At 48.8% G+C, this 25,642-nt stretch overlaps 1 long non-coding RNA gene across 1 annotated transcript; it reads right to left on the bottom strand.

Annotated features, from left to right (window-relative positions):
- Positions 1-6,295: 6,295 nt before the first annotated feature.
- Positions 6,296-21,626, bottom strand: LOC122461128. Its single transcript, XR_006282877.1, has 3 exons — positions 21,294-21,626; positions 10,511-10,516; positions 6,296-6,307 (listed from the first exon to the last, which is right to left on the bottom strand). It is a non-coding gene; the product is annotated as an uncharacterized LOC122461128 (long non-coding RNA).
- Between the last annotated feature and the right edge of the window lie 4,016 nt (positions 21,627-25,642).

The following is a 25,642-nucleotide window of genomic DNA, read 5'->3' on the forward strand; positions in this document are numbered from 1 at the left end:
CCACCCTTGCTCTCTGTTGGATCAAATCAGAACTGTTCAACTATGAGTCATAGGCCCTATACTGCTAATGGAGATTCTCCTTCAGATCAAATGGCAGAAGCTCATGCTTTGGGGGCAGGAGGGTCTGGGTTCCATCACCATAGATTGCCAGTTGCCATGAAGTTCTGAATGGCCAAGGGCGTGTGGCATAGCAACAGCTGAAAAGTTCCCGAATGGCCAGAGATGTGTTACAATTCTACCTTATTGCATGCAACGCTTGTAATGAAAATGTTGCTGCAGACGTGGCCAAACAAGATAGAGCGTCTAATCCTGCCCTCGACTAGCTGCAGGCCAGGCCTGCTTTGCTGCCAGGGAGAGGCGTGCCTATGTCACCAAGGGCAAAATTTAGCATGTGGCCCTTCATCATGCAGCTGGATGCAGTTTTGCCCTAAAGGAGGAAGAGCAAAATGGTGATCCAGGCTGCTCCTCTGCTTCCACTTCTGGACATAGTGTAGAGCGAGGATGTACCAAATGGAGAGTACCCAGCTCAGAGCAGAGGGACAGGAGGGAATGGGGGAAGGGGACAGTTTGTACATTTCTGGTGCTTAGGTTTGTAAATGGGTTTTAAAAAAACCAAAAACCCTTCTATTTTCCAAGCCTGTTAGGTTTTATCTATGGCCTTGTCTGCTTTAGAAAGTGTTTGGATGGATGGATGTTTGAGGATGGACGGATGGATGGAGGGCATAAGGGGATGGATGGATGGATGGAGGAGGGCATAAGGGGATGGATGGATGGATGGAGGAGGGTGTACGGATGGAGGTTTCCCCAAACGGTTGTATGCAGTTCCCCCAAACAAAATCTGCTATACTAGCAAAAGGGTTTTTTATACTGGTATAACTCCATCTACACTGGGCTTATGCCAGCAAAGCTACGTCTGTTGAGAGGGGATTTTTTCCATGTGCCTAACTGACGAAGCATAGACCAGGCCTGTGTCTGCAGGAGGAAAAGGAGCCATTTGAGGTAATTGCAATGACTCCGCTCAGGGAAACTACCATCCCCTTCAGCCCTATCCCCACTGTCCTATGTGGTGGGTAGATGACTTGTGCCTTCCCATAGTGGGAGGCACAATTTAAAATGAAAAGGAGGACTTGTGGCACCTTAGAGACTAACAAATTTATTAGAGCATAAGCTTTCGTGAGCTACAGCTCACTTCATTGGATGGCATCCGATGAAGTGAGCTGTAGCTCACGAAAGCTTATGCTCTAATAAATTTGTTAGTCTCTAAGGTGCCACAAGTACTCCTTTTCTTTTTGCGAATACAGACTAACACGGCTGCTACTCTGAAACCTGACAATTTAAAATGGAAGACACATGACTGCCCCGCATGTCTCCTCTCCCCAGTGACACTCTCCCTGCCCTGAGCCACTGCACTCTCCCAGCCCCATGTTACCTGCTCCCTGCCCGGGCTCGGCTGCCGGGGACAGGGGCTGAGCCTGCCGGGGGATGGGGTGGGGAGCGTGGTCTCCAGCTCACTCACAGGGACTGGGCAGGGGGCCAAGCGAGCCGGAAACATGCTGTAAGGGAAAGGGAGCCCCTCTCTCTCCCTGCCCCTAGAAGGCCCATCTGGTGGGGGGGGGGCACTTGACCTCCCATGCCCCCCCACGCAGCGCCTCGGACCATCCCTGACAAGGTTTTGCTAAGTGAGCTGCTCTGGTTCAGAGAAGAAGGACTTTGGGGAAGCTCTGGGCCTGTTCTGCAGAGCTCAGACTAGATGATCACAGTGGTCCCTTCTGGCTGTACAATCTAAGACCTGCCGGGGAGGAGATGCAGGCACCTCCCCCGGCCAAGTAGAGGAGCGGGCAGCAATCTCTGTGCAAAGAGCCTGCCCTGCGCAGTCGCCTGGCACCTGGGAGACACCAGCGGCATGGCAAGCCAGGTGCAGCAGGGAAGCTAGATGTGAGCAGGGAGGGACACAGCCTGGGAACCACGGGCGAAGCAGGGTGTGACTGTCGGATGTTGCAGCTGGGAGCAGGTCAGTGCAGGACACATGGGGAAGCAGCAGAGGCAGGGCCGGGGCCAGCGCAGAGGGGCCCCCATGAGACACAGCACTACCTGATCCTGGCCTAGAAGCCTGCAAGCTCCTGTTTGCTTTTAATGGAGGACTAGCCTAGAGAGGCACTAGACCCGGAGAGCCCTAACTCTCGCCTGGACTGCCCCAGGGGCCCATATAAGACCAACTACCGCTCCCTTTGAACTGCAACTCTGCACCTAGGCTAGTGGCACCTCTCCCTTTTGTGCCAGCTGGAGTAAAACACCCCTTCCTTTTAGCCATGCATCTGAGTGGTAGGGCGAGTGCCACTGCCTCCCAGGCCTAGCTGTTGAAGCACCGACAATACTTGCCTCTGAGATGTGGAACACCTGGCATGTTACTGGCCCTTCAGAGGTTTGGTGCACTCCAGCACTGAGCAGCTCTGAAAGTGCTCCCTGTGTGGCCAGCCACAGGAGTTTACAAGCCAGGAGACAGGCCCCAATAATCACAAGGTTGACTTCAAAAAATCATGTGGTTGAGCCTGTGGGCATTGAAGCAGCAAGCTTTTCTCTGTGACCACGAGGACTTGAAACACACGTGGGTTTTGTTTTAAATAAAAGCCAAGATTCTCACATGATCACCTGACTCTAGGAGCTGGGGCTTTAAACAAAAACACCAAATATCATGAGGGTCGTCAACACTGATGTCCCCTCCTCAGCACAAACCTGGCCTGGGGTCCTGGGAAAGTAACTGACCTCCCAAGCCCACACAGGGAGTTAGTGAGAGAGCAGGAAACAACCCAGGGCTCCTGATATGCAGCCTCCTAGCTCTGACCACTAGGAAACACACCCCACTATAGAATTAGCTTGTAGGTTAATAAAAGCCATTAAATGAGGTAGGATCCTTTCCCTTTATCTCTGTCTGTTCCCATCACAGTGGTAACAGGGCCTTTCCAACCACTTACTTTCATTGCTCCAGCAATAAGCAATACTAGGTCAGCAACAAGCATTAGAGTAACCTACTTTGGAAGTATCTAGGTTAGTCGCTGCCATCCAGAAAAACATGAGCCAGACTCGGCAGCAGAAACGAGCCCATTCCCCCTGTCTGTCAGCAGCGCCCCAAGGGCCCAGCCAAACCCCAGGGCTTTCTGGGTTTGTTCAGCCCCCAAAGTCAGAGTGAAATTGTCTTGGGGAAGTGAACCTGCAAGAAGCGAGACACAGGGAAAAAACCATTCTCTGATTCTGTAGTGCTCGTAGAAAATTGTGGATGCAGACAATAGGCAAAATGGGTCAAACCCTGGACCAATGGCACCACAAGCCCCTGTCACTTGTCTTGAACTAAAGGAGCTAATTCATTAATTATCGGTAAGCAGCAGGATTTTATCTTCACTGGGGTCAGCTACTGGAGGGAGACAAGCAGATAGATGCATTTAGCCAGCACATTACATCCTCATTGCAGTAGCTGAATTATTCACAATATTAATAGTTGGAAGGTGGAGCTCATTTCTGGTTTCTTGCAGTGATAAGGGCTGATAACGGATTCCTTTTGCATCAGGTCTTACGATACAATTGTTTGGGGAAATTCTAGCATATGCCATGAGATGGACTTTGTGAGCAGAAGGTGTTGATTAAACCAAGCTATGTCCACAGCCATAAACAGGCTTGCGCACAGCTTGAGTTCCAGCTTTGTCTTCTTGTTCACCAAGTCTGAATCTCTATACAGCACAGAGACCTCTAATGACAGAATAATATATTGGAAGTAAACATCATTACAGTGTACACAGGTGCACATGCTGCCCCGACCATCAAAAGTTGAAACCTGGACTCCATCAGCCAAAGCATCACTGCTGAGCATCAGCGAGTGTAGCAAATGTGATGCGGAGCAAAGAGAGAGACCTACATTTGCAGAAAGGACTGGGCCCCAGCCCATTCAGGGCTTTGAATATGAGGCCTTTGGCTAGATTCATGTACCAAGTCTATGGTCTGCATGACAGAGGAAGGAGATGCAGATCTGGGCACGCTGGTGTCAGCAGAGCGTGTTGAGTCCAACATGCCCCCCTAGCAGCCTTGCACAGATGCTGACTCACATGTGATCAGACTGATCTCTTCAGGCTCCTAGCTCCCATCTTAAAGAGCCAGCACGCTTGCCATCGGTTCCAGGCTGCTGTCACCTCCCATTCACTGGGGCATGGGCCAACTCCCCAAGGAGCTTGGGCTGCTCATAAGCCTTACCACCAGCTGAAGCTCTATGACAGCAGAAAGTAATGGGCAGTGGCTGCTATACCTGAGGTCTCAGCTGGTAAGAGCATCTGCCCAAAGAATTTACAGTTAGCAGAGAGGAAGGATAGCCTGGTGGTTCAGGTGTTACCCTGGGACTTGGAAGAGCTGGGTCAATTCCCTGTTCATACCCCCTTTGGGCCACTTTTTCTCCCTCTACCCGAGTTCCCTATGTGTACATATGGGTCTCATAGCACAAGACAACAGTGTCCTAAGGTTAAATTGATTAATGATACTGTGACAATGGGAGCTGTGGCAGTACCTCAGTAGATTGGGCCGGTGCTCAACCGTGCATGAAACATACAGCATACATCCGTAAGCCAGTAGATGCCACATGTCTCCAGGCTGTCTTTTAAGCATCTGTTATTTGCAATTTTCACCACTACATCTCTGCTCCCTGTGTTAATCAGGTTTGTAGACATTTACATTAACAAGTCAACTGGCAGATTAAGTGGCCTGTGTGAGTTACACAACATCTTGAATTGCACACATACAGCTAGCTGATTACAGAGCCAGGTGTCACACATCCCAAAAAAGGAGGAGTACAGGGCTGAAGAAATGGGGCTAGCGGCAATATGTAAGAAACTTAAAATGGATCTAAATGAGACGCTTTACTAAGGGAATGTTAGCTCATTGCCTGGGCCAACCCCACACCCTGGAGTCGTCAGCTCCCAAAACTCTGGGAGAGTTCTGATCCAGATCCAGAAGTATCAAGGATACTACCCCATCTCTGTAATGGACTGGACCAAATCACTGCTCTTGGTTTGTGAAGAGGCCTCCTTTTCTATAAGGGACCAAGTCAAGAACTGTCTCAAAACCTCAACCTTTGTAGTTCACGCCCATCTCTCTTTGTCATGAATCAGTTTATAGTGGGACAATTCCCTTCCCTCCCTCCAGCCTGGGATAAAACTCCTTTCCAGATTTGTTATCAAGCCCAGGATGTCTTCTTGACTTCGGGTGTCTCGCTAGCTGATAAACACTCCCCCCGATCTCTCTGTTCATGGAACTTTGATTGTGAAATGATGGAGGAGATACAGCTGAATCATTTGCATTGATGTTCATATCCCCAACAGCTGTCTCACAGCTTAAGTTCCCATATGTTAACCTCAGGGCTCTGTCGTATCACCTTCCCCTACTGGATTACATGAGCACTTCGTGGCCAATACAGGGAGATAACGAACATTTTACCTAGCGGGCTCATTGGGATGGTGGGGGAGAATTGATATTAGACTAAGATTTCTACTTTCTTCATACAGCGACCCGTTGTTCGGGGATCCCCCTACCAACTCGCCATAAAGAATGAACCATAGGTTGTGACCCCCATATGAAGTTCCCTGAATTAATACATTTCTTTGTACCAAGTTGAGAACTCATGATTTAGATTGTTTTTAAAACAGCTGAGTCATCAGCACCAGGAGGAGGATGACAGCACCAGGTTATCTACCAGCATTTACCACCTATGCAGATCCACAATCTTGGGAGCACTGCCCCCAACCCGAGTCCTGGAATCATTTGAAAAGCAGCAAATCCTGGGGCCGTGTGCACACCCTGTCTGCAGAGCCAAATGCTTCAGGCCAGGTCAGGTACAGACCCATGGTCATAGAGAAAGGGATCTCAGGAGGTCATCTAGTCCAACCCCCTGCTCAAAGCAGGACCAAATTCCCAATTTTTTTTTTTGCCCCAGATCCCTAAATGGCCCCCTCAAGGATTGAACTCAACGCTGGGTTTAGCAGGCCAATGCTCAAACCACGGAGCTATCCCTCCCCCTGCCCTCCTTCCCTCTCTCCTGTTTGAAACCCAGCCAATGACTCTACAGTAGGGGGAAAGGAGTGAGACAACAGAGTACTCAGATACGCCCAGTTAGGGATAAGTAACTTTGCTTTCTCCATCAAAAATTGCTTCTGCAACTGCTCAGTCTTGGGAGCGAAACAAGCAGAGAGGACCCAAGGAGGAGGCCTGAAGAGCACTGAGCAACATCTCTACTGAAATGTGTCTGACCTGGCTCCAGCATTGAGAGAGCCCTCTTGAGTACAAACATCGATCGAACTCCAGGAGGCAGCGCAACTAATGTCAGAAACAAACCTTTTGCTCCACCACAAGCCACCTGCCACTGGCATTCCTGCCTGTTCGAGCTCAGAGTCCAATCCCTTGAGGCAATCCCTGAATAGACACAGCTGGACCTTGCCCTAAGCTAGGGGAGACCAAGGAGACACATGAAAGCGCTCGGTGCTGTACCTTCCCCTAATCTCTGCCTACTTGCCTGCCTGTCAGCCAGTGAGCTCCTGTGAACAAGGACTGTTCTTGGGTGTTTGGAGAGTGCCTAGCATGTTGCAGGTGCTACCGTAAATAATAATAAATTATATTCAGCTGGGAGCTCAAAGCATGGGCTTGGGAAGGAGAAAGAGTGGTTAATCATGCTGCCCCCAGACTGAGCAATAGCAGATACTGTGGCCTTGTAGCTCAGTTTCCCCTAAGGGAAGAAATCAGTGATGCAGTCTGGGTATTTCCATGGTACACACACCAACCCCTTACCAGAAGGGTCATAGGCAGAAGGCAAGCCCCATGTCAGGAATCTCTGCCCAAACCCCAATGCCCGGATCCCAGGTGGCAATTCTGTCCCCCGAATTGATCCTCGTTAGTGAGATGAAAGCACGCAGCAAACTCCCCCTGCTTGCAACAACTCCCCCAAATAAACTTCATCACAACACTCACATCACAGGGTTTGTCCAAAGCCCCCAAGCTGAAGGCTAAGAAAAAGAACTTGAGAGAGCCCGCCGAACAGCGGTGCCCAGAGACTTCCTCTGTAACAATGGAAAACCACTTGGGGGAGAATTTAGGGGGCCACCATCTTTGTCCTTAAGGGAACCCCTCTCCCCAAAAGATCAGATTGGGCATAAACTCCTGACTCTCACTCCCCCACTTAGCTGCAATCAGAAGTGCCATTTTCAAGCAGAGAGGATTAAAAGGACTAGCCTCAAATGCCGGGGAGGGCGATGTGATGAGACTGGGGAAGAGCTAAATTTTAGTCTCATGAAGCAAAGGGTTTGAATACTGGGGTATGAACAGGACACCTCTCTTTGATGCTAACCACCTATAGACCAAGAGGCAGAAGGTCTGGGCTTTGCCCCCCAAACCCTTCCCATTCTGTACAGGTCACATAGGAGAGGTCAGTAGACTCTCTTTTTCCAAGGCTTTCACATGGTGAGTGCCCCAATCCAAGGAGGACACCTTCCCTTTGACAGATGTGATACCCACACTGCAGCCGCAGTAGTATTAGCAGCCGGGGTTTAGAAGACTACTACTGCACGCTATACAAGATACCCAGGAGTGAATTGCCCCTAAGTTAAGTATCCTCACACCTTCTTATCAACTGTCTAAATGGGCCATCTTGATTATCACTACAAAAGTTATTTTCTCCTGCTGATAGCAGCTCATCTTAACTCATTAGCCTCTCACAGTTTGTATGGCAACTTCCAACTTTTTTTTTTAATGTATCTATATATATCTATATATATATATATATCCATATATCTTCTTACTATATGTTCCATTCTATGCATCCGATGAAGTGGGCTGTAGCCCACGAAAGCTTATGCTCTAATAAATGTGTTAGTCTCTAAGGTGCCACAAGTACTCCTGTCTTTTTGCACCTCTCTGAGAGTGATGGGAATGACTAGCAACTGACCTACACTTTCTTTTATAGCTCTATAGAAAATAGACCAAAGCAGGAGAGTAAGCAACAGGAAAACAACTATGTGGAAAGATGACCCACTGCCTGGAACAGAAGGAAAGGAGCTGATGGGTGGTTCGGGACTCAGGGCTTTTATAACGTTACTGAGGACACTGGCACGTCACAGCTGTTTTCAGTTATTGCTGTCCAAACTATTCCAGAACTCAGGGAACTGGGATTTGAGATCCCAAGCTCAGGGAATTGCAGAGGAAATTCTCAACCAAGTCTGACTCCTTGTCTATCTCCTTTCTTTCCAAAGGGCCAAGAGTCTTACAGAGAGTGGCCCTGACCTTTTAGGCCCTTACACAAAGAAGTGTCTTTCTGCTAATCACATGAAGAGAGACCTGCAGGACCAAATCCTAAAGAAATAGAGAACCAACATTAAGCAGCCACCTCTAGAGAGGAGCAAGCCAGCCAGCAAGCAACACCAAGGCTGGTTGGGGGAAGAGGAGCAGTGCTGGTTAAGGACACCAGTGCACGCGCTTACTCTTCAGAAATGTGCCATGCAATCTTTAATATCTACGCTGTCATTGGGACTTAAGAACCAGTCTCAATTTATGAAGGGCTTGTCTGCATGGCAAGTTACAGTGTGCAAGCAGGAGTATGAACATGCAGTGTACCAGTTCACTGCACAGTAACATCCCACCATGTCTGCTCCAGTGCAGCGAAAGTCCAGCTCAAAGTGTACTATGATTTCAGTGCTGCTGTCCTGCAGATTCACACCTGGGTAGACAAGTCCTTAGATGCGTTGTCATTCTCTCTCTCATTTTGCCGGATGTCACCCATCCGCATCCCCAAGTTACCCATGTTAGACACAACTTTGGTGCCCCCTCATTTTATTGTTTAACACTATTTACGTGGGACAAACAATCTTATAGTCATTTACACTTGGCAGAGAGGAAGGATGGCCCAGTAGTTAGAGAGCTAGCCTGAGCTGTGGGAGACCTGGGTTCATTCCCAGCTCTGCCACAACCATCCTATGTGACTGGGACAAGTCACAGTCTGCTGCCCCTCAGTTCCCACCTGCCCCATGGGGCCAGTAGCTGGACCTTACCTGGGGGTGCTAAGAGGGTAAATACATTACAGACTGGGAGGCACTCTCATACTTCGGTGATAGGTGTCAGCTAAGTACATTAAATGGATAAATACACTAAAGGAATCAAAAAGAAAAGGAGTACTTGTGGCACCTTAGAGATTAACAAATTTATCTGAGCATAAGCTTTCATGAGCTACAGCTCATTTCATCAGATGCATTCAGTGGAAAATACAGTGGGGAGATTTATATACATAGAGTGTGTATGGTAACACCCATTGTTTCATGTTCTCTGTGTATATAAATCTCCCCACTGTATTTTCCACTGAATGCATCTGATGAAGTGAGCTGTAGCTCACAAAAGCTTATATTCAAATAAATAAATCAAATAAAAACTCTAAGGTGCCAAAAGTCCTCCTTTTCTTTTTGCGGATACAGACTAACACGGCTGCTACTCTGAAACTAAAGGAATCAATTTCACAGCATACTACATTCCTTGCAGGAATAATTTCTTTGTATTCCTTCTTCTGGATCTGTCAGACATGTCCCAGACCGAGGCCTCATCTATGGTTGCCAGGTGTCCAGTTTTCGACTGGAACACCCAGTCGAAAAGGGACCCTGGTGGCTTTGGTCAGCACCACTGACCAGTCCGTTAAAAGTCTGGTTGGCAGCGCTGCTGGTGCAGCAGGGCTGGCAGGCTCCCGGAAGCAGATGGCATGTCACTCCAGCTTCTCCCGCACCCAAACTACCTACCGGAAACTCCCGGAGCCGCCTTCCACACTCAGAACTCCTCAGCCCACAAGACCTCTCCTGCACCCCAAACCTCTCAGCCCCAGCCCCACCCCTCTGCCCCAGCCCGGTGAAAATGAGTGAGTGTGCGAGAGCGCGAGGGGGAATGGAGGGAGGGGAGGCATCTCGGAGAGGGGTTGGGGCGGTGCAGGGTAGGGCAAGGGTGTTCAGTTTTCTGCGATTAGAAAGTAGGCAACCCTAGAGCCCTCCTCAGGTTCAGAGATCTGATCACCAAGGGGGAAATGTAGCAATTTTGATGGACAAATCCCATTTTCTTTTAGCTAAAAGTGCGAAAGAAGGGGGGGAAGTTCTAGTGGGAGAAGTGACTCTTCAATCCCGCATGGCTTCAACCTGCCAGGTGCTTAAACCTGTAATCAGCTCACATGCAGCCTCTTTGTTCTTAAAGACCCCATGGGACGAAGTGGAATTATGGTAATTATTTTTAATGATGCCCATTTGTGCCTCAGTTTCCCCTATATGTTGCATTGTTACCCAGTTGGGGGTGGGGGAAGGGATTAAGTTTGCTTCAGTGCAAACTAAAATCCACAGGTAAGTGTCACTTCCCTTTCTGGTGTTACCTCAAGGGGAATAAGGCAACACTTCAAGGGAAAACTCTAGAAATGGTAGAGGAGGGGAAATAGAAAAGGAAAGCCCCTTTTCTCAGAAAGACAGACTCAACTCTCTTCCGTGTCTGTCACCGGTTCAATTTGCTGACAATAGACGCGTCCCTCCCTCCCTGTGTTGTACAGTGAAAATAGAGAGAAGACAAGGTTATATGGTACAAACAAAGGTAAGAATATTAAGGGTAAAAGTACAGAAACGGGGTAAAATAGGGGGGAAAAACATGATCATAAACAAAACAGTGAATCAGCGACGGGTTTAGGAGTTTAAAGCTCAGACCCACAAAACCTCCCTTGGTGTTCGAGAAAACAACAAAACCATACCCCAGTACAGAAACCTCTCCCTACTATTTCTGGGCGCAGTGGACACAATACACGGATGCGAGGCCCAGGACCTTCTACGCTCCGGCTAACTGGAGGCCTTCGAGGAGGACCACGGACTCCATTGCAGGTGGGGAGACCCTCTGGGATGCCGACCACCGGGGAGCAGCAGGACCCTCAACAGGCAAGGTGGATTTGCCGTGGAGGGGATGGCGAGGATAGGCCTCGCCTTCCTCAGCCTCGCTGCGGGATGGACGGCGTTCTTCTCACTGGCTCTGGAGCGGTGGGAAGACCCGACGGTGCACGGGCTGCTGCTGGAACGGACAGCCCCGCGCAGGCGCTCAGCAAGATCTTCTATGGTCTCCAGAGCGGGAGAGTTCTGGGGGAACGAACGCTGGGAGCCGGCTCTGGTGGGAGAAGCTGGTTCTGTCCAGTTTGAGCCAGGGGAATCCAGTGTCTTAGCTGTAAACAAGTCAGCTTACAAAGATGGAGTCTGAGGGTCACAGTTCATATACTCCATGTTGGATTTCATTAAAACCAGTGATTCACATGACATTACCTCATAAATACAATCAAGACAGCTAATTGAACACATTAATCAGCACCAGCCTTCCGTACTTATTTATACCTAACACTAGGTAGAATGAAGAGATGTTAAGGAACTGGTTGAAACCAGCCCAGATTAATAAGGGGGGGCCAGGGAGACAAGTCTCTAGCAGGGCCTGTCTCAGTTGGACTTGCTGAGCCGAGCTCATGGTGTGAAGTTGGAGGGTTGAAGCCCAGCGATTCAGTCTCAGGAGGTGGTGAGGCCTGATAGAAGAGTGAGACCCCTCAGGGGTCTGGCACAAAAGGATTCCTCCAAGGGACTGGTTTCAGAGTAGCAGCCGTGTTAGTCTGTATTCGCAAAAAGAAAAGGAGTACTTGTGGCACCTTAGAGACTAACAAATGCATCCGATGAAGTGAGCTGTAGCTCACGAAAGCTTATGCTCAAATAAATTTGTTAGTCTCTAAGGTGCCACAAGTCCTCCTTTTCTTTCTCCAAGGGACTGTTCCAAATTTGGGAGTGTAGCACTGATCCCATGGATCCAGGACACCCCACTGCAGCCGACTAATTTCCCAGTCACCTTTTACTAAGATAAAATCCTGCTGATGCCTCACAGCAAGTGGAGTCAGAGGCTGCTTTCCTAAACACATATTACTTCTGCATGTTTCCTTCCCTAGCACATGCTTGACGTGCAGAAAGGCAAGCTCCAGCCCCAAAAATGTACAGAGCAACTGCCTGATGCAACTCCCTGTCCACGGGGAGCTGGATTGGGTCCTAAACACACACAGTGCAGACGGAGGGGTGGGAGAGGAGACGTTAGCACAGATTACATTTCTTGCAGTTTTCTACTCTTCGTTCTGTCCACCCCCCTTCATCTCACTCACTGAACACAAAAAAACCCTAATCCTCGATTTCCCCTATTCTTAAAGGATTAATCTTAATCCATCTGCCCATCCCATCCCTTTGGCCTGCTACCCCTCCCAGCAGCCAATGCCCTCCACCCTCTTCCCAATTTCCCTGCAGACATCACCAGCTCTTTCAGGTTTATCTCCACTAATGCCCCTGGGGTGGAAGCAGACCCCTGAGACTCTGAAGGGTTCAATTGCTGAATCAACACTTATTATTATTTGTATTACTGCTGCACTTCACAGCCCCAATCAGGGACCTTGTGCTAGGTGCTGGACAAACACAGACTGGCCCTGCCCCCTAAGAGTTGACAATCTTAGTCTAAGAAAAGCGACAATCAATGGTATGTGGACAGATAGGAGAGTACAAGAAAATGATGAGACAACACAGGTCAGCACGTGAAGCGCTGGTCTGAGCACTCTGGCAGCTTTGCAGCCATCCAGGTTTTTGTAGGCCTCATGGCAAAGGAGAGTTTTGAAGGCAAATAACGAATTTGGATTGTGAGCGTTTACAAGGGAGTTTCTCCCAGGCACAAGGTAAAGCTCCGGAGAAAACATGTAGGTGCTTGTTTGGAAATGTAACAAGTGGGCAATGGAAACTGATGTCATGGGCCAATTGGTGTTTCTCTGCTCCTGTGGCTTCTTCTCCCTCCACTTGCAATTTCGTAATAACGCAGTCCCCAAGCTGCGCTAGCATGCCAGGGTGCTTAGACGCAAGGGCGAATGGCACAATACAACCATGTACAGATGAAGGGCTGTGATTGGAGATTGGAAGAAGGAGCAGAAAAGGTGAACTTTGAGAATTGGGAGATGGAGAAGACCATGCAATCCCTCTGCCAGCCAAGTCCATCAAAGACCCCAGGCATGTAGTCGGGGGAGCTAGCCTGTCCCACCACCCGCACTCTGATGACTACATCCTATTTTTAGCATGTTAGCTCAATGAGAGCCAGCGCTTCAACTTGAGCCAGTAACCACGCACCCAGCAGTAAGGGTAGACGCCTTATGGGACAAATGTTCTGACGCAGATGTTGTCAGCAACAAACCAAGGGAGAGAAGCAGGGGGAAGATCGGGCAGGAGACAACAGAAGACTCATTCTCTTGACATTTTCCCTTAGATGGGAGCGGGGGTCAAGGGTCAGCAACTCTTTACATATTTCCTGGGCAAGAAGAATTATACTGATGCAAGTCAAAGCATGTGCAAGGTATTAAGTGCTGGGACAGCACACAGCCACTGGCTGCATTGGGAGAGGATGTTTATGTCCTAGTTTTTATAAATATTTTATTTTTCTCATTGCACAAATACCTGATGGGGAATAACCGACTTGCTGCCCAGGCAACAAAAGCGTACATGGACTCAGACCATGGCATCACTTTCCAGACTGCAGAGCTTCCCTCAAAACCTAGTCTGGATCAAATCCCATGTCCAACTCCCACAGACTATGGAGGCTTTAGGCTCCAGATCTGAAATCCTGGCCCCACTGAAGTCAGTGGGGGTTTGGCTATTGACTCCACTGAGGCTAAGGTGTCCCTCTGTGACTCTAGAACCATCGGGTTAAAAGGGACTGCAAGGGTCAGATAGTCTAAGCCCTGCCAGATGCAGGGTTTGTTGTGTCCAAACACTTAGCTCATCTCAAATTGGAGGTTTAACACAGAGAAAACTGCCCAGCTCACATCAAAGGTCGGTCCTGGGGCCAGTTTTGTTCAACATCTTCATTAATGATCTGGAGGATGGTGTCGATTGCACCCTCAGCAAGTTTTCAGATGACACTAAACTGGGAGAAGTGGTAGATACACTGGAGAGTAGGGATAGGATACAGAGTGATCTAGACAAATTAGAGGATTGGGCTAAAAGAAATCTGATGAGGTTCAACAAGGACCAGCGGAGCAGCGGGGACAGCAGAGCAGCTCACAGCAGGAGTTTGCCTGGGACTGGTAAGTATCCGAGTGTGTGTGTTTGCTTGCTGAGGAAGTATCCGAGCGTGTGTTTGCTGGGAGGGCAGGGAGAGAGCCTGAGTGAGTGTCTGATTGGCTGCTAGCCTGCAGGGGGCGGGCATTAGGGTGTCTGTGTGTTTGCGTCAGGGAAGCCTGGCTGTTTAAAAATAGCCAGAGCCTCGCGAACCAGCGGAGCAGCGGGGACAGCAGAGCAGCTCACAGCAGGAGTTTGCCTGGGAGTTCGCCTGGAGTGAGCCCAGTGAGGCTTACATCTTGCCAACGTCTCTGAGGAAGCTCATAGTAGGTAGGTGATATGGAAGGGGGGGGTTCAGCTGTTGTGACCTGCACTGGATGTGCCATGTTTGTCTTTCTTCCACAGGACAGAAGCGACTTTGTCTGTACAAAGTGCAAGCTGGTCTCCATATTGGAAGAGAAGATTGAAGGTCTGGAGCAACAGGTAACGACCCTGCGTTGTATACGAGAGACTGAGGATTTTCTGGACCAAACTCAGGATAGCCTTCTAGGGGCACAAAGCTCTAAAGATATAGAGCAGGTTGCACAGAGGAGCCAAGAGGCCAGTGAAGAAGCTTGGCAACATGTGACCTCCAGAAGAGGTAAGCGGAATGTCCGGGTTCCAGTAACACAGACACAGGTAACTAACCGCTTTCATGTTCTCTCCACAGGTACCAATGCGGAGAGTGGACCAGATGATATGTCTGGGGGGAGAAAGCAGAAGGAGACTCCGCTGGTTGGGAGGCATGAGATGCGATGTCCTGAGGTTGGGGGTTCCACGACCACCACTCCCAAGAGGAGAAGGCGGGTGGTGGTGGTCGGGGACTCTCTCCTCCGGGGGACTGAGTCATCTATCTGCCGCCCTGACCGGGAAAACCGAGAAGTCTGCTGCTTGCCAGGGGCTAAGATTCGTGATGTGACGGAGAGACTGCCGAGACTCATCAAGCCCTCGGATCGCTACCCCTTCCTGCTTCTCCACGTGGGCACCAATGATACTGCCAAGAATGACCTTGAGCGGATCACTGCGGACTACGTGGCTCTGGGAAGAAGAATAAAGGAGTTGGAGGCGCAAGTGGTGTTCTCGTCCATCCTCCCCGTGGAAGGAAAAGGCCTGGGTAGGGACCGTCGAATCGTGGAGGTCAACGAATGGCTACGCAGGTGGTGTCGGAGAGAAGGCTTTGGATTCTTTGACCATGGGATGGTGTTCCATGAAGGAGGAGTGCTGGGCAGAGACGGGCTCCATCTTACGAAGAGAGGGAAGAACATCTTTGCCAGCAGGCTGGCTAACCTAGTGAGGAGGGCTTTAAACTAGGTTCACCGGGGGAAGGAGACCAAAGCCCTGAGGTAAGTGGGAAAGCGGGATACCGGGAGGAAGCACAGGCAGGAATGTCTGTGAGGGGAGGGCTCCTGCCTCATACTGGGAATGAGGGGCGATCAACAGGTTATCTCAAGTGCTTATATACAAATGCACAAAGCCTTGGAAACAAGCAGGGAGAACTGGAGGTCCTGGTGATGTCAAGGAATTATGACGTGATTGGAATAACAGAGACTTGGTGGGATAACTCACATGACTGGAGTACAGTCATGGATGGTTATAAACTGTTCAGGAAGGACAGGCAGGGCAGAAAAGGTGGGGGAGTAGCACTGTATGTAAGGGAGCAGTATGACTGCTCAGAGCTCCGGTACGAAACTGTGGAAAAACCTGAGTGTCTCTGGATTAAGTTTAGAAGTGTGTGCAACAAGAGTGATGTCATGGTGGGAGTCTGCTATAGACCACCGGACCAGGGGGATGAGGTGGATGAGGCTTTCTTCCGGCAACTCACGGAAGCTACTAGATCGCATGCCCTGATTCTCATGGGTGACTTTAATTTTCCTGATATCTGCTGGGAGAGCAATACAGCGGTGCATAGACAATCCAGGAAGTTTTTGGAAAGCGTAGGGGACAATTTCCTGGTGCAAGTGCTAGGGGAGCCAACTAGGGGGAGCACTTTTCTTGACCTGCTGCTCACAAACCGGGTAGAATTAGTGGGGGAAGCAAAAGTGGATGGGAATCTGGGAGGCAGTGACCATGAGTTGGTTGAGTTCAGGATCCTGACGCAGGGAAGAAAGGTAAGCAGCAGGATACGGACCCTGGACTTCAGGAAAGCAGACTTTGACTCCCTCAGGGAACAGATGGCCAGGATCCCCTGGGGGACTAACATGAAAGGGAAGGGAGTCCAGGAGAGCTGGCTGTATTTCAAGGAATCCCTGTTGAGGTTACAGGGACAAACCATCCCGATGAGTCGAAAGAATAGTAAATATGGCAGGCGACCAGCTTGGCTTAATGGTGAAATCCTAGCGGATCTTAAACATAAAAAGAAGCTTACAAGAAGTGGAAGGTTGGACATATGACCAGGGAAGAGTATAAAAATATTGCTCGGGCATGTAGGAAAGATATCAGGAGGGCCAAATCGCACCTGGAGCTGCAGCTAGCAAGAGATGTCAAGAGTAACAAGAAGGGTTTCTTCAGGTATGTTGGCAACAAGAAGAAAGCCAAGGAAAGTGTGGGCCCCTTACTGAATGAGGGAGGCAAGCTAGTGACAGAGGATGTGGAAAAAGCTAATGTACTCAATGCTTTTTTTGCCTCTGTTTTCACTAACAAGGTCAGCTCCCAGACTGCTGTGCTGGGCATCACAAAATGGGGAAGAGATGGCCAGCCCTCTGTAGAGATAGAGGTGGTTAGGGACTACTTAGAAAAGCTGGACGTGCACAAGTCCATGGGGCCGGACGAATTGCATCCGAGAGTGCTGAGGGAATTGGCGGCTGTGATTGCAGAGCCCTTGGCCGTTATCTTTGAAAACTCGTGGCGAACGGGGGAAGTCCCGGATGACTGGAAAAAGGCTAATGTAGTGCCCATCTTTAAAAAAGGGAAGAAGGAGGATCCTGGGAACTACAGGCCGGTCAGCCTCACCTCAGTCCCTGGAAAAATCATGGAGCAGGTCCTCAAAGAATCAATCCTGAAGCACTTAGAGGAGAGGAAAGTGATCAGGAACAGTCAGCATGGATTCACCAAGGGAAGGTCATGCCTGACTAATCTAATCGCCTTTTATGATGAGATTACTGGTTCTGTGGATGAAGGGAAAGCAGTGGATGTATTGTTTCTTGACTTTAGCAAAGCTTTTGACACGGTCTCCCACAGCATTCTTGTCAGCAAGTTAAGGAAGTATGGGCTGGATGAATGCACTATAAGGTGGGTAGAAAGCTGGCTAGATTGTCGGGCTCAACGGGTAGTGATCAATGGCTCCATGTCTAGTTGGCAGCCGGTGTCAAGTGGAGTGCCCCAGGGGTCGGTCCTGGGGCCCGTTTTGTTCAATATCTTCATAAATGATCTGGAGGATGGTGTGGATTGCACTCTCAGCAAATTTGCGGATGATACTAAACTGGGAGGAGTGGTAGATACGCTGGAGGGGAGGGATAGGATACAGAAGGACCTAGACAAATTGGAAGATTGGGCCAAAAGAAATCTAATGAGGTTCAATAAGGATAAGTGCAGGGTCCTGCACTTAGGATGGAAGAATCCAATGCACCGCTACAGACTAGGGACCGAATGGCTCGGCAGCAGTTCTGCGGAAAAGGACCTAGGGGTGACAGTGGACGAGAAGCTGGATATGAGTCAGCAGTGTGCCCTTGTTGCCAAGAAGGCCAATGGCAGTTTGGGATGTATAAGTAGGGGCATAGCGAGCAGATCGAGGGACGTGATCGTTCCCCTCTATTCGACACTGGTGAGGCCTCATCTGGAGTACTGTGTCCAGTTTTGGGCCCCACACTACAAGAAGGATGTGGATAAATTGGAAAGAGTACAGCGAAGGGCAACAAAAATGATTAGGGGTCTAGAGCACATGACTTATGAGGAGAGGCTGAGGGAGCTGGGATTGTTTAGTCTGCAGAAGAGAAGAATGAGGGGGGATTTGATAGCTGCTTTCAACTACCTGAAAGGGGGTTTCAAAGAGGATGGCTCTAGACTGTTCTCAATGGTAGCAGATGACAGAACGAGGAGTAATGGTCTCAAGTTGCAATGGGGGAGGTTTAGATTGGATATTAGGAAAAACTTTTTCACTAAGAGGGTGGTGAAACACTGGAATGCGTTACCTAGGGAGGTGGTAGAATCTCCTTCCTTAGAGGTTTTTAAGGTCAGGCTTGACAAAGCCCTGGCTAGGATGATTTAACTGGGACTTGGTCCTGCTTTGAGCAGGGGGTTGGACTAGATGACCTTCTGGGGTCCCTTCCAACCCTGATATTCTATGATTCTAAGGACAAGTGCAGAGTCCTGCACTTAGGACAGAAGAATCCCATGCACCGCTACAGACTAGGGACCGAGTGGCTAGGCAGCAGTCTGCAGAAAAGGACCTGGGATTACAGTGGATGAGAAGGTGGATATGAGTCAACAGTGTGCCCTTGTTGCCAAGAAGGCTAATGGTATTTTGGGCTGTATAAGTAGGAGCATTGTCAGCAGATCAAGGGATGTGATCATTCTTCTCTATTCGGCATTGGTGGGGCCTCATCTGGAGTACTGTGTCCAGTTTTGGGCCCCACACTACAAGAAGGATGTGAAGAAATTGGAAAGAGTCCAGTGGAGGGCAACAAAAATGATTAGGGGGCTGGAGCACATGATTTATGAGGAGAGGCTGAGGGAACTGGGATTATTTAGTCTGCAGAAGAGAAGAATGAGGGAGGATTTGATAGTTGCTTTCAACTACCTGAAAGGGGGTTCCAAAGAGGATGGATCTAGACTGTTCTCAGTGGTAGCAGATGACGGAACAAGGAGTAATGGTCTCAAGTTGCAGTGGGGGAGGTTTAGGTTGGATATTAGGAAAAACTTTTTCCACTAGGAGAGTGGTGAAGCACTGGAATGTGTTACCTAGGGAGGTGGTGGAATCTCCTTCGTTTGAGGTTTTTAAGGTCAGGCTTGACAAAGCCTTGGCTGGGATAATTTAGTTGGGGATTGGTCCTGCTTTGAGCAGGGGGTTGGACTAGATGACCTCCTGAGGTCCCTTCCAACCCTGATAGTCTATGATTCTATGTGAAACGACTGCTTTTCAGGGATTGTTTTAGGGGATGCCCAAGAGATGTTAGTGTAGGAAGTGGAGCCAGACCCACATGCCTTCTCTTCTGCTATTGGAAACCCTTACTGACTTCACACCTGTGCTCCTCAGGTGACCTACCTCTCTGCTACAGGTTTCCAACCCCACTTGGGCTGGTTACCAGAGTGACAGGAAGTGGGGCAGGGCAGCCTGGAGAGGAAGCAGAGGGGAGGAGATGGATAGAGCCCCCAAATGGGAGCATTTTGTGAGGCATGTAAACGTGGGAAGAGGAGCTTTGTTCAGTTTGGGATCCCTCCGCTGGTGATATCAGGCTCCACTCCACACCTGGGGGCGCAGGAGAGGGACCACACCAGACTTGTCCAAGTTGCCTCCACTATCATAAGGGCTTAGCAGAAGTCAGCAGGGTTTTACGAAGGCTCCTATTTCCCTTTTACTCTCTGGGCAGTGCCCGGGGCCGTCGCAGTTATTAGCTCAGCTCAAAACTTCTTAAAACATACAGCATTTATTCAGAAACTAATGTCTCACCAGTGAAAAGAGCCAGCTGGTAATGTACATCAGTTAAACAAATACAGGGATGATCCTGGAAGTTGTTATTTAGTTTGGTTCTGCTAATTGTGATTTCTGGGACAGAATGGCCGTCGGCTGCTCAGAAACCAGCTGAGGAGAATGCTGAAGCCTTCTATTTAGATATAATTCTGCTTATGTAATGACATCAGTCATGTTGTGTCTCTTCCAGTGTCTGGGCTGCTCAGGATATTTGCATGGGGAAAAACAGGATATGAGTGTGTGTCTCTGAAGAGTTCAGATGGGGAATAGGCAGGGATGTTACAAAACAAAAGATCCTGCTTTCTTCACGTTCTTGCTAACTAAAGATGTTCGTAAGATGAGAGAAACAACAGAAAAATGTGTTTATGACAGCAGAAAGCTTGAGGGTTTTCAAGTCTTTTTCCATGAGGCGTCATAACGGATGCTTTCCCACAAATTGCACTTGGCACCACATGAAGTGAGAGTTTGGAAATCTTAACGACCCTGTAAAAGAATAAAGCCAAACCTACTGTAAGCAGATTTCGTCCTGCATCCTGGTGGGAACGCAGAGATTAGCAATACATGATTATATGGGGAGGGGTTCGCAGGATGGTTTGAGAAGATGAAAATATGACCAAAGATCTGTCCAGATCTTTATACGGTGATCAGCAGCGTTGTACCTTAGCATTGGGATAGCCTGGTTGAATGACAAATTTACTCAGGGGAAAACATAAGGACACGAATATTTCAAGGTTTTAAACATACAAGGGAAGAGAGGAATTGTTTGGTTGATGTGTGTTTGGGGAGGGCAATACCTCAGGCCATGTCTACATGAGACACTAACAAAAAACTTCCTACTGATTCAGCTGCATCAGTGCAGTAGGCAGGGCACTGAACTAGAACTCTGGAGACCTGGGTTCTATTCCCAACTCTGGCACATAACTTCCCCACTCTGTGCCTCTGTTTCCACTTCCACTCTTTGCAAGTTCTCCAAAGCAGGGGTGGTCTCTTGCAGTATGTTTGTACAGCGCCTAGCACCAAAGAAGCCTCATCTCAGTGGAGGCCCCTAGGGACAATTATAATGCAAATCATTAACAGCATAGAAAAGGCTCCAGTGATGTTCAATATTTTTAGACTGTGTCAGTTAAATGTGCTCTCTGACTGGATGCTGGTATGCCGAGGGAAAAGAGAGCAAATTTATCACTGGGGTAATTACTGACTTCCATAACGTGAAGACATTTTTAAAAAATTGGAAGGCAAATCCTACTGAGGAAAACAGAAAAGAGCATACACTCTGGCAAGTCAAGCTAAAACAGAATTTGAAGAGTAACCACAAATGACATAAAAAACAACAATTTTTTTTTAAGTTAATCAGAAGCAGGAAGCCGGCCAAACAATCAGTGGGGCCAGGGATGATTGAGGTGCTAAAGGAGCACTCAAGGAAGACAAGGCTGTTGCAGAGAAGCTAAATTAATTCTTTGCATTGGCCTTCATTGCGGATGTCAAGATTCCCACACCTGAGCCATTCATTTTAGGTGACAAAATCTGAGGAACTCTCTCAGATTGAGGTGTTGGTAGAGGAGGTGTTGGAACAAACTGATAAATTAAACAGTAATAAGTCACTAGGGCCAGACAGTATTCACCCAAGAGTTCTGAAGGAACTTAAATATGAAATTACAGAATTACTAAGAGTGGCATGTAACGAATGGCTGAAATCAGCCTCAGTACTAGGTGACTAATGTGACACTGAGGTTTTAAAAAAGGTTTCAGAGGCAATTGTGGCAATTACAGGCCAGTGAGCCTACCTTTAGTACCAGGCAAACTGGTTGAAACTATAGTAAAGAACAGAATTATCAGAGACACAGATGAACCCAGTATGCTGGGGAAGAGTCAACACAGCTTTTGTAAAGGGAAATCATGCCTCACCAATCTATTAGAATTCTTTGAGGGTGTCAACAAATATGGACCCAGGCTGATCCACTGGATATAGTGGACTTGGACTTTCAGAAAGCCTTTGACAAGGTGCCTCACCGAAGGCTCTTAAACAAAGTAGGCAGTCATGGGGTGGAGGAGGGAAGGTCCTCTCATGGATCAGTAACTGGTTATAAGATAAGTAACAAAGGGTAGGAATAAATGGTCAGTTTTCACAGTGGAAAGAGGTAAATTATGGGGTACCCCAAGAAGCTGTATGGGAACAGTGCTGTTCAACATATTAATAAATGATCTGGTAAAAGGAAACTACCATTTCCATTTTATGGAGGTGGGAACCCTCAACCTGTCACATTGCAAGTCTGTGGCAGACCCAGAGCTACAGCCTATGTCTCCTGACTCAGGGAAGAACCTTTCATACACCAAGCGGGTGAAGTGCAGCAGACTTAGCCCTTGCTGCTGCTATTGACTCGAATGAGTTTTGCCCTCGACATCAGGCGGAGTGGGCCTTTCGGTGGATCCCAGTCCAGCCCCAAAGATGGGATCAGCTGCTCCTGTTTGCTCTGGCCCATACCTTCATTCCAAACGTAGCATGGGCAGAGAACCTGTTAATGATTTTGGTATTTTCACCTAGGTGCCAGGAGGGCTCATGCCCCAGAAGAGAGCTTTTCAGTGAGTGTCCAGCTAAGCTCGCTGTCAGCAGCACTGCCCTAATAGGGCTGAAAGGACTTACACAGGGAAAGGGAAAGGGTTCCCAACGGCACTAGGCCAGAGGCACACACCTTACATACAGTTGATCCAAAAGGTCAGCTAAAAAAATAGTTAAGATCTCTTAGTTTCTAGCCCTATAGCTCCAACTTTGAGTCAAACACCCAGCAAAAGGTCTTCAACATGCACAAGAAGGTTGCAGCTCCGTCCTTGCCAGACTTTCACTGCCGCAGACATTCCTTTGGCATTCATTTCCTCTCTCTTTTTGGTCCTGTTTGACACAAGGTTACGCAACGCTCACTAGGGATGGGGTAAGCGAGAGCAGAGAGCTATTTTCCTGCAGCAGACAGAGCACTTGCCAGACAGGGTGGGTGATAACTTTCAAATACCTGCAGGCCCCTCCGCTCCAGGCACCCGGCCAGATGAACGGAGCCAGCCCCAACCCTCGGACCACAGCTGTTCTCTGATCAAAAACAAATCAAACAAGAAATGCTGAGTCTTTAATTCCACACGCCCGGCCATCACGCTGGCTTTAGCAGGGTTGCCGCTGCCCCAGTTTGCCCCAGAATGTGAGAAAGACTACATCAGACCCACAGTGAGTCCCTGTAATATGGGGTGGTCGCTACCAGAGCATCCACTCCTGGCCTGCTTTCCCCCTCTTCCAGGCTCCTTAAACAAACTCAGCCCAAAGAAAACTCCCCACCTGGGGTCGAATTGATTCAGCTCTCATGTGCACACTAGCCTTCCAGGCCCCCAACCCCAGTTCAGTGTCTCTCTCTCCTATTTCACCGAGCTGGGTCACAGCTCAATGTCACTACAGGAGCAAAACTTGCTCCCTGGAGCTGCTGCTTCAAGCCAGCTTCTCAGGTTTCTGTTTTTGGAGCATCCCTTCACTGCAGCCACCTGCTGCCCTTCAGAGGGAAATAGCTCCTCTTGCACACGTAACCCCTTAAGTAACTAGGGTTGGCTCACCCCAGACACTCCAGCCATTAGGGAGTGATCCCAGATACGACCAGCGCCTGCCGATTGTTGGTGGGGGCGCAGTGAGGGCAGCTGCTTCTGCAGTTACTGGGCTGGCTCAGTCCAAGCCAAGCAGCAAATCTGGGGGTGGAGGGATGTGACCCCGCATGCCCCCCATCACATCCCTCCCCCTCTTACAGTCCCATTTGCTAAAACAAAGATTAACCCTAGAGGGCAGGTAGTATTGCCACTGAGCTGCCTCAGTTTCCCCATTGGGTATGTGTATGGGGAAGGTTTAGCCCCCTCCAAGGGCTGTCTAGGAAGATGAAGAAAGGAGACCACCAATCAGGCCACCCCTTCGGAATCCTGTCTAAGGCCCCTTCCCAGATACCACCATCCATGTCTTGGCTACACTGGCCCTCTTTGCAGGACCCATCCACCAAGCTGAAGGGAGATGGCTGGCAGGTGTACAATCTCTGCAGCCCCATTTGCAGCATGTGAAGGACGGTGGCTTTAGCCCTGGCGCTTCATACCAGGTGGAATGACTAATCTCCCTGTGTTCTGGCTCTCAGGGGTGGGGATAAGTGGGTCCCTGCAACAGGTATCATTTCCAATGTCAATCCACATGCCTTGGAACAAGAGATATGGGATAAAGGCAAACTGAATAAGAGCCTGATGGGAAGCATGACAATGAGGGTTATAGGGATTCCATCTGCAAACCTAAAGGAGGAGGAGATTTAGAGGAGATGCGGGGTTGAACCGCAGCAGAGAAAGAAGTGCTAGTTTCTTGAAATCCCATCTTAGTGTTTCCCCATTTTGCTGGCCTTGGTGTAGGCATAAAAAGCAGATGGAACCATCCCTCGGGCTGGTGTTCCGCCCCCAAATGAGCTTGGCCCTCCAGCAAAACTTGCTCATCAAGTACGTGCGACAGAGAGAGAGCGCGAGAGAGAGAAGCTCTGTGCCCTTTTAAAATCTTGAAATATTTAGAAAGTAGGCAGATTAGTGACGCTCCCAAGGTCATTGGTACAGAGATCCAGCAGCCTCTTGGCTCCTGATCCAGAATGAGAGTTCAAGGCAGGTTATGACTGGCTGCTCCAGACGCCACTTGCTCACATGTTTAGCACCGTCTGCTAATTTCGCCTGGGTCATAACAATGATCCAGTTTCTCAGGTTTCCTAGCGAGCTTTTATGGTACTGCTTGAGAAGCTGATAAGGGCTGAAATACCCCTCCCCTTCACCCTGGCCCAGCCCTTGAATTAGGCAGACATGATCTACTAAAGTATCAAAAACACTAAGACTATGTCTACACTAGCACTTTTGTCCATCAGGGGTGTGCTCTCCCACTGACCGAGCTACTGCTGCTCGTTGGGGGATGGGAGAGCTCTCTCCCGCCGGCATAGAGCACCTAAACAGGAGACCTTACATCTGTGCCACTGTAAAGCCTGTAGTGTAGACCTGGGCCTCTCATCTTTCTTTCCAAGCCAAGGAACAGTCAGCTGGTCACTAAATTCAGAGCACGTGACATGAGGGCCTGCCCCGAACACAGCACAGACAGAGGAACAGATTGCGAATCTGAAGTGATAATGGACGGAGGAGCAGAAGCACAAAGTGAAGACAGATGATGTTTTAGGAAATTCTGGATTTGGATCAAAAATACTCTGGATTTAGGTTTAAATTAATCTGCTGGAATAGATTTTCAATTCTGGACTTGTGTGTGTGTTGTGCTGTCTCTCTCCCTCTCTCTCTCACACACTCACACACACGTAAAATTTAAAACATGTAATAATCCTGTAGCCACATTATGAGAAATTACAAAGCAGCCTTACGACGAGTGCGCGTGTGATCAGTGATGTTCTACTAAAGTCAAAAATGCCCAGCAAACGAGGCACAGGGGCTGACATTTCAGATCATGAAATAACAATCCCGCTTTCCAGGCAGTGCATATCAGGGTGGCTGAGTTCTGATAGCTCCAGTTACATTCTGCCTAGCTAAATTCTCCTGCAGCTTCAAATGGCTCTTCTCTTCCTGTTCTAAAGTGATGGATGCTGTGGATTGCCGAGTACTATTGAAAAGTTACTGGGGTTTACCCCAGAGGCAACTGAAGTTCAATAGTGAGTGAAGTGATCCTGGTATAAATATTTTTAATACCATAGAATCCTTCAGAAATAGGCAGAGTGAGTGTCTATTTTAACATTACTATCACTAACACCTGAAGTGTGTTGTGAATATTGCCTAGCGTGTTGTCTGCATAAATTGAAACACAACCACA

The sequence above is a fragment of the Dermochelys coriacea genome, chromosome 7 (assembly GCF_009764565.3).
Source record: "Dermochelys coriacea isolate rDerCor1 chromosome 7, rDerCor1.pri.v4, whole genome shotgun sequence".
In the NCBI taxonomy this organism is placed as follows: domain Eukaryota; kingdom Metazoa; phylum Chordata; order Testudines; family Dermochelyidae; genus Dermochelys; species Dermochelys coriacea.